The following is an 8,787-nucleotide window of genomic DNA, read 5'->3' as shown; positions in this document are numbered from 1 at the left end:
AAACCATTGTTTCAGGGCTTGTGAGGAGAAATGTTTGAAATCTTGTCAAACTGACTCCTTTAACACAGTAATAAGGGCATGTTTCTTTCCTCGGATTTGAAGTTAGACTTTGCTGTCCCTTTAATTCCATCAGACTGCAGCTAAACTCTATCAATGTTATCTTTTCTTTCAGATCCAGAGGCCTTCCAAAGCAAAGGGGGGAAAGACGTGGCATACACTAACTGGAGCACTGGTGTCCCTTCTCTGTGAATCCCCGAGGTGGTGGTTGGCCCCACATCGTGGTGACTGTGCTATGTGATCTCATCCCCTCACTAGAGTTGACTGGGTCCTTAGGGGGCTGCTAGCCCCTGTTTACTGTTGTTAGGGGCCATTGAGTACATCCTGACCCACAGCATTGGAAACACTGCTCGATCTACCTTATCCTCACAATTGTTCCTATACCTGAAGAGCCCATTATTGGGTCAATCCATCTCCTTGAGGGTCTTCCTCTTTCTCATTGCCCTTGTACACTACCAAACATGATGTCCTTCCCCGGGGGCTGAGAGCTCCTCATGACAAATCCAAAATACATGAAATGAAGCTTCTCCATCCTTGCCTCTCAGAGTCCTTCCCAAATATTTTGGGGACCAGAGTTGGGTGATGGGGGGGGGGATGTCACTTTTCCCTAGTAGTGGGAATTGTAAGATATTTTCTACATCATGTTCCTTAACTTCAGGAAATTCTGCATCTGCAGAAAGTGGCTAAGACAAGACAGAGCAACCTTCTTGTCCTGGGACCCGGATGCACTACTGCATGCCCCGTCCCTTCACAAGTTTCCTGGTCTAAGCTAATGTTACCTTGGGTTTCTGTCACTGGCCACACAAAAAAAGGGGGCTCCAATTAACACAATGAGATCACGCACGTCATAAGCATTTTAAAAAATTATCATCTTGAATTAGTAGGGGTTTAAACTCAAGTCCTTAAGTCCAATATCAGTTCCTAAGTGCAACCCTAGCCCATAGATCCCTCTTCGGACTCACACAGCCACATGCAATGATGCAGAATGCAGGAAGATCACAGGCTGGTGGGTGTAAAAGATGTGTGGGTACAATGGCGGTGGCTACATCACAGGGCTCTGGGAGCTATCAGTGTGGCTCACCAGCATAAAGGTGAAGGCACAAAAGGTGTGTGTGGGTGGGTGGGTGGGTGGGTTCCCCAGGGCCCTCCTTATGAGGCCATGGCCACAAAGAAGTATCATCAGGCTGTAATCTGATTGACAGGCTAGACTCCACTTTTATATATCACGTTGATGTGAAATTATATAACTACCACAACTGGAACTATTTATCTAATCTCCCTGTAGCTTGATAGAGAAAGGGGGAATGGGAAAAGAAGCAGGGGCAAGCTATTGGGACAATATGGGCATTTTAAAGTATATCACAATCTTGAGATGGGATGAGGCTCTCCTCAACTGGAGGCAAAAATTAATCCTCTTATTAGTACCGCCTCCCGGAAGTCCTCAGTCAGCCTTTACTTACATGTTGTGACAGAACATCACGTCTACTTCTTTCTCCGCCCAATCAGGTACTTCAAAGGTGGATGCTATAATAAAACAGTTCTTGTCTTGAGGATGTTTACATACTGGGGTGAGGTGGAGTGATAAGGGATAACTGTCTATCATGTCTTTACCCCTGGCTTTCCAATTCTAATGTAGGGTACTGTCTAACATGGACAAGCAACCCCAGTCCTATCTTGTTTCTTGATAGATGTGATCCAGTTTTCTTTCAATTTTCCAAGACTTTTAATCCACTGAGATCACGTTTTTATTGAACTGAATTACAATGACTTTATATGCAGTATATCAGTTATCTATTGTTGTGTAACAAGTTATTCCACAATTAGTGACTCAGAACAATAAACACGTGTTTCGGAAGGCACATGTCGACTCTCTCAGGGTCTCTCATGACGCTGAAAACAAACTGTAGGCTGCGGCTGCAGATATCCAGGCTGGGCCGGGGCTGAAGGGCCTGCGGGGCTGCACTCTCCTACTGGAAGTTAGTGCTGTTGGCTGCAGGCAGCAAGGGTCAGAATGAACCCAGGACTACTAATTTCACTCAGCGAATGATTTGAGACTCAGTAAAATATTTAAGTCCCAGAACCCTTTTCTTTAAGGAAGCACTGTACTGGGACTAAGATTCCTTAGAATACATACTGAAAATTAAGTGGTCTGCTGGTTCAGTTGGGAGCTTATCATCCAAAGACTCTTCCAAACTCAAAACCAAACTCACCATCTTCAAGTCAATTCCTATAGCAACCCTATAGGCCAGGGTAGAAATGCCCCTGTGGGTTTCCAAGACTGTAACTGTGAATGGGAGTAGAAAGCCTCATCTTTCTCCTATGAAGCTCCTGGTGGACTCAAAATAGTGGCCTTGCAGTTAACTGCCCTACACATAACCCACTATACTACCAGGGCTCCTCCCAAAGACTCTAAAAATGCAAAAATCCACATCTGTTATTCTACCCCAAGAGCAAGAGAAGCCATCAGGCTGTGATGAACAATGAGGCGGTAGGTCATTCAACAGAGTTTTAGACAGAGTTTGACTTCTCTTGGTGTGACCTTGGGCACATCACTTCTATCTCCAGAACTAAGTTTCTGCAAAACAAAGGCACTTATATCAGATTTAGTAAGGCTGAGAAAGCTGTGTGGAGGCCGTATCGGACCTCTTCTGACTTCTCTATTGTCGTCAGACAGGCCTTCACCCTTCATCCCTCTTTTACTCGATTCTGACACCAATTGTTCCTCCAATATAATTCTACTTTCCTGTCAGGTTCAAATTCTAATGAAAGGGCCACACAGGATTCACAAGTAAGACTCATGATTAAAGGGGCTTATTACTGCAAGTTAGGATCAGAAGACATGATATCCTCCACAGCCACACCTCTCCTCAGCAGGCAGCTGCCTGTCTCGCTAGTCCCGAGCCTCTCACCTATAAATTCCCTTGATCTCTGCCTCCCTGGGCCTGGAAGTCTATCCAATCCTCTGTCTCACAATCTCTGCACTGCTCCTCTGTTCTGTCCCACAGTATTCTTGCCTCTGCCTCCGGGCAAGGCCTGGCTCCTTTGCTCTGTCCCATGGTCTCTGGGCCACACAGCCTCCTCTGAGCTCAGCCTCTGCCACTTCGGAGATCTCCAATGTGCTTCACTGCTGGCTCTTCTTCCTTGCTGGTCCTGAGATTCTCTGTATTTCTGCTTCTGAGATGGCTCATCTTTCCAGCCAAGGGAATGGCAACGAAAACTGATCAATGGCCTCTAGTAGGGCTCCACATGGTCTATTTGTGAAAGAGACATAGTTAAGCCATTTATTTCATCACAACAGTGGAGGCCAGATTTGGATAGCACTGGAAGCTCATTTTTTTTCTCCTTTGCTTTTCTTTCTCACCTGGATGCAGCATCTGTAGGGAGTGAATAAGGCCTTTAATCAATGTTCTGATCCTTAACAGACAAAACTCTCCCAGGGCCCTAAGTTTGTACACATTAGCCTTTTTTTATAAGGATCCTACACCCAGAGATAATGTGAAACATTTATTACATCTCTTCTGGCCCACTACACTACTACATCCCTACTTATATGTTTCCCCTAATAAATCCTATGCTGTATTTGTTCTGAGACACACATCTGTGATACCACTGCATGGCTCAGAGGCTCTCAGCTTTGTCTCGATATACATGTAATAAAGCATGCAAGGTGATGTGAAAAGAATAACAATGACCTCACATCCCGCAGGGGCAGTTAATTATTTAATGTGATTCCTCTAGCCAGTCTCTAACTGCCACCAACCTTATTCGGCAGGAGTCTGGTAAGAGGATAGGGAAGACACTGAGATGATTCCCCTGTGAGTAATTGTGAACAGGATTCCATGGAATGCCATCCTGCTGTGTATAAAATGAGCTCTCTGAAAAGTAGGAAGAGGGATCTCATTCCCAGCAAGAGCCAGGAGTGGTGTGTCCTCTGGACCTGTGTTGTGAACCTCTGGGACCCAGAAAACAGTGCTACCTTAGAGAAGCGGCAGCAGAACCAGCGCCTTGGTCTGGAAGAGAGGTGGTTGCTCCCCAACCCAAGGAGCAAACAAAACTGTTCTTCTGTGCAGAAGGATGGGCTTGCAGAATAGGGTGCCTCTGGGCACTTAATTGGGGAAGCTGGGCTTGCTGATCCAAGGAAATGGAGGTGAGTGCCTGAAGCTAAAACTTACTAGAGTGCGGTGCTTCTGGGCATTTCATTTCAGGGAGCTGGATTTGCTGACCGGTGGAGATTGAGCTGAATGCTTCTGCTGGAAGCTTCCAGCACAGCAATATGCCATTTGGCCTTTTGAGCCCATAGCATACCGGAGAGAACTTTGTAATGTCCTAATAACCAATCACTTCCCAGTATTTCTCAGGGGAATTGCAACTAGTTAACTTCCTTTATAAACTCTTTAATCAAAAAACAAAAGATAAACAAATAAACTCTTTAATCATGAATTTTGCCTGTGAGTTCTATGTGGCCATTGCAATGCATAGAACCCAGAGAAGTAAAGTGAAAAACATTAATTAAGATAACATCCCTTTCCCATTATACTGGCAGCACACATAGGCAAATGTATTTGGAATGTGGGATGAATGAAGAATTATAAAGCATCATGTTTTATTTAGACTGAATCAGAGAACGAGGGAGCAAACAATCACCAAAGGGCAGCTTGAAGGAAGTCGATGGAAAGAGGATCAGCCTCATTAATTTTCCCTTTAGCAGGGTGGATTTGCCTTGACAGTGCCGTGTACTTTGAATTTTCCCAGATAGTGCTGACACACACATTTTAGTTCACTGCTCCATAAAGTGCTTGCAGACTGTAGGTCTTCATTTGGGATTTAGAATGTATATGTAGTAAGCACATGCACACTTAAGGAGCTGCACGTACCTGTCAATACACATAGCCACTAACTTCAAGTCCGTCCATTCCAGCTAGAAGCTTCTTATTCTTACAGCTAAAGTAGTGAGGCTATGGCACAGCATAGGGTGCAGAGCTTGTGTGCCAGACCCCTCGCAGCTGTGGTGCAGAACAGGCTCCAGGCTAATTGGCAGCTGGGAAATTTGAGAGTCAAATGTTAACAGATACAGAAACTGCTCATAAAGGTAGGCTAGCCACGGGCATAACTTTTGTATTTCCATGTTATATTTTCCCTTTTCTTGTCCTAAAATGAAAAAGTTTTAAGTCTCCTCCACACTGACATTCCACAATTCTTCAGCTTGCTGAATAATTTCAGAATACGTGTGTTATTCTTTTCAGACCCAATAGCAGTATCACACCAAATACTTTGTCTTCCATTCTAATCTTAAAATATTTAAAATGCTGGATTTTTTCTTTTGCTCATTATACAACCCATAAAACTATTTGAGGTTTCTAAATAATATTGCATAATATAATTTCAAAAACATCATTGTTGTTTAGATCATGAATGATTTTAACATTCTGACTCTGTATGACTAGAACAGATTGATTATCCATCCATCCATCTATCCCACCCTCCATCCACTGTTATTGATTCTGCCATTTGCCAGACAATAGGTAGAGTGCAAGACACTTACACTGGCAAGTTATTCAAAATTCCTATATATCCCTCCCAACTTCTTTATATCTATCAGAGGTAAAATGTTTTGCTTTCATTCATAATTCAGTCATCCAACAACACAATCAATAACTATCAGTCTGCCTGACAGAGCCCTGTTTTTACAAACCCATTGAGGCTATTGTAAGGAAGAGGTTCATATTAGTCACCAAAACCGTATTATAAAAATGAGCTGCCTGAACTTTCAAACTTAACTATGTTAAGATAAGAAAATACCCCTGCCAACAGAAGTAGATGATCTCCTCACAAGCCATAATGTGAACTTCTGAAGTAATGAGATCATCCGGGACTTCTCTGGAAGGCACATGCAGTGCTCAAGGAAAGACCCGAGCGGGCTCTCCATCTGCAGGGCTAGCCCTGAGTGGGTGAGCACACACGAACACACATGTACGTACATGAGCAAAGAAAGCATGGGTCTGGTTTTCTGCAACTGTTAAAAAAAACAAAAAAACTCCAAAAAATCCACTTGATTCTCTTATCCTCCATGCCCCTTGTTACTTATTTTACCTCTGGTGAACAAAGACTAAACCCAGTACTTTCCTGAGGACAATTACTTCAGGGAAGTTAAAAACAACAACAAAAACTTGCCTAGCAAAATTTAAATGAAAGTGTATTTCTTCCAAATAAGCCAATCAACTGCCACAAGCTTCCGCAGTGTGTTGTCAGTTGATGTGGAGTCAGATTAGGCCCCAGGGACTCAATGTGGGCAGAGTAGAACTGCCCAAGGAGATCGCCAGGCTTGTCTTCCAAGGCACATCTGGGTGGGATCAAACTGCCCACCTTTTCTCCAGATGTCCAGAGCTTAGCCCTTTACAGCACTCAGGGAGCTCAGCAGTAAAAAGGTCTGCTTTTTCCTTGAGTCAGTGCTAAACTAAGCTGAATGGGTAGTGGTGGGAACCTGGGGAAAGGGGGGGGAGGGTGTTGCGGGCATCTCTACTCCACTATTAAAATGGCATAAGTAGGAGATAAAGAAAACGAAAGGGGGAAAAAAACACAACCCACCAAACTCCCTGCCATCAAGTGGATATTAACTCATAGTGACCCTTGAGGAGAGGGTAGAACTGGCCTGTGAGTTTCTGAGACTGTAACTCGTTCCAGGAGTAGAAAACTCCGTCTTCCTCCTGCGGGCTGACTGGTTGTTTTGAACTATAGACATGTGATGGGCAGACCCCAACCAACCCCAGCACCAGAACTCCGAGGAGGAGACAGGAGAGCTGTCATTGCAAGAGGCTGTGAGCGTGGCAGATCACGGAGAGATTTTGCCAAATTCTTATAAAAGCCTCTAAGTTCTTACATGATATACAATTAAATGTGGGTTTTATAGAGAAAGGAGTGGATTCATTTTGATAAGATTAATATTGAAACTGAATGTTCTCATATTTAAAAACACTATGTTTGATATAAGAATTTAATCTAGTAGCCATTCTTTGATCAAAAATGAGACATTCACAGGGCAAGAGCACCAAGTGCCTTCCCGCAGGAGATTTCCAGGCAGAGTACGGGCCTCCGGGCACTTACCAGAGGAACTAAAGAGGTTTGTAACACTTTACCTCCCAAGGCAGAAGCCAGGCCAAGGGCCACGAGGGTACCTGCTCTCAGGGGCCAAGAGAGGCCTACAGGGCCGAAAGGAACTGAGAGAGCTACCTGGCACTGAATGAATGGAGACCATGCCTACATGAACCTGTCCTTGACCCCAAGCTGTAACCTGTTATTTCCCTAATAAATCCCAGCACTTAAAATCAGCTTTGGTTGATGCTGCTGACAGCGATTCTCTCCTCCCCCTTGTAAAGGTGGACATAGCTAAGGTCTATGGCCACCACCTCCTTTCCACAGCATCCGGTGGTTAACTGCTTACACCACCCAGGCACTGCCTTATTAAAGGGTCCAAAGTGAGACTGCAGTTTCTAGCCAGCTTTAACCCTCCGCTATTTGTTTACAAACAAATCTATGCTCCCTATCCCCTCCTCAGGGGCCAAGAGGCAAGAGGACATCATCACAGCCTGCAGTTTTGAGTGTCTGCCCAGGGGCACTGTAGGCTCCAACCAGAAAGATGCGTGGAAACTCTCCTGTCTAAAAGAGTTATAGACATCCCAAGGTCTTAAAAACCCGAAGTGAGTCTTTGTTCTCTCTTATCCCTCTGGTACTGATATCTTACTGCTTTCTTGAGTCAGCTGTAATGAGACAGGTCTGCCTCTCTCTCAATTCCTTACTCCATTTCTATCTGCCAGCTTCTTTCTGTAATAAAGTTTATTGCAGATTATCTGCAAAAAAAAAGTTGCTCTCAGCAACAAAAGGCAGGCAGTGACTGCAGCCAGGGAAGACCTCATTAACTCCATCTTCACCAAACTCTACTGTATCCCCAACTTTCTCCCAAGGAATGGCTGCTGGATTTAAACAGATCCCACAGCTAGCAGCTAGCATAACACACAGCCCAGGGCTCAGTGGGAAAAGTGACTCGCTTTTTAAATTTCTTCAAAATAGACATGTTCCATTTATACTGGCCATTTAGAAATTAAGCTGTAAAAGAAAAACCAAAAATCAGTAGATAAACATCTAGTTTAATTATGGAATAAAATAAAAAGAAAATCCTCGGATATTTATATTATCATCATGATTCTTGCTCCTATTGTAATTCTAAGATACAGAAATAGCTTACTTAAATATCTAATGCTTGAGTTTCCTGTGTGCAACAGGAAAATAATTCCCAAAAGTACTGTGGAGATGATGAAGCATTAGTTTTAACATGAAGATTTTTAAACCAGATTAAATACATACTTAAAAGCAAATTGCCCTTATAAAAGAGTAGGTTGATCTGGTGTTTTATATAACAAAATTAGGGTGAATTGTACTTGAACTGCGAAATAGAAAAATAATATATTAATTTTTTTGTTAAAGTTCAAAGGCTTGTGAAAGAGACATTCTATAGGAGGTAAATTTAATCTAGAAATCTCGACCAAAAAATATATATTTATTTGATTTTGAGTGAAGGTTTATAGCAAATCAATTTTCCATTCAGCAATGTATACACATTTTGTTTCCTGCCACTGTTTGCAATCCCCACAATGCACGTCCTTCATTCTCATTCCAGGTCCTCCCTGTGTCCTTCCCTCTTAGGAGTCAGAACTGACTCAATGGCGGTGAGTTGGT

General features: G+C 43.4%; 1 long non-coding RNA gene across 1 annotated transcript; it reads right to left on the bottom strand.

Moving 5' to 3' along the window:
• Window positions 1-2,326: 2,326 nt before the first annotated feature.
• LOC123522170 lies at window positions 2,327-5,492 on the bottom strand. Its single transcript, XR_006680457.1, has 3 exons — window positions 4,932-5,492; window positions 3,419-3,431; window positions 2,327-3,308 (listed from the first exon to the last, which is right to left on the bottom strand). It is a non-coding gene; the product is annotated as an uncharacterized LOC123522170 (long non-coding RNA).
• Window positions 5,493-8,787: the final 3,295 nt, after the last annotated feature.

The sequence above is a fragment of the Echinops telfairi genome, unplaced genomic scaffold, assembly GCF_000313985.2.
Source record: "Echinops telfairi isolate 266 unplaced genomic scaffold, ASM31398v2 ScPeMD7_3509;HRSCAF=4178, whole genome shotgun sequence".
Lineage (NCBI taxonomy): Eukaryota > Metazoa > Chordata > Mammalia > Afrosoricida > Tenrecidae > Echinops > Echinops telfairi.
Note: the sequence above shows the minus strand (reverse complement) of the source record. Positions and strands in the feature narration are given on the sequence as shown.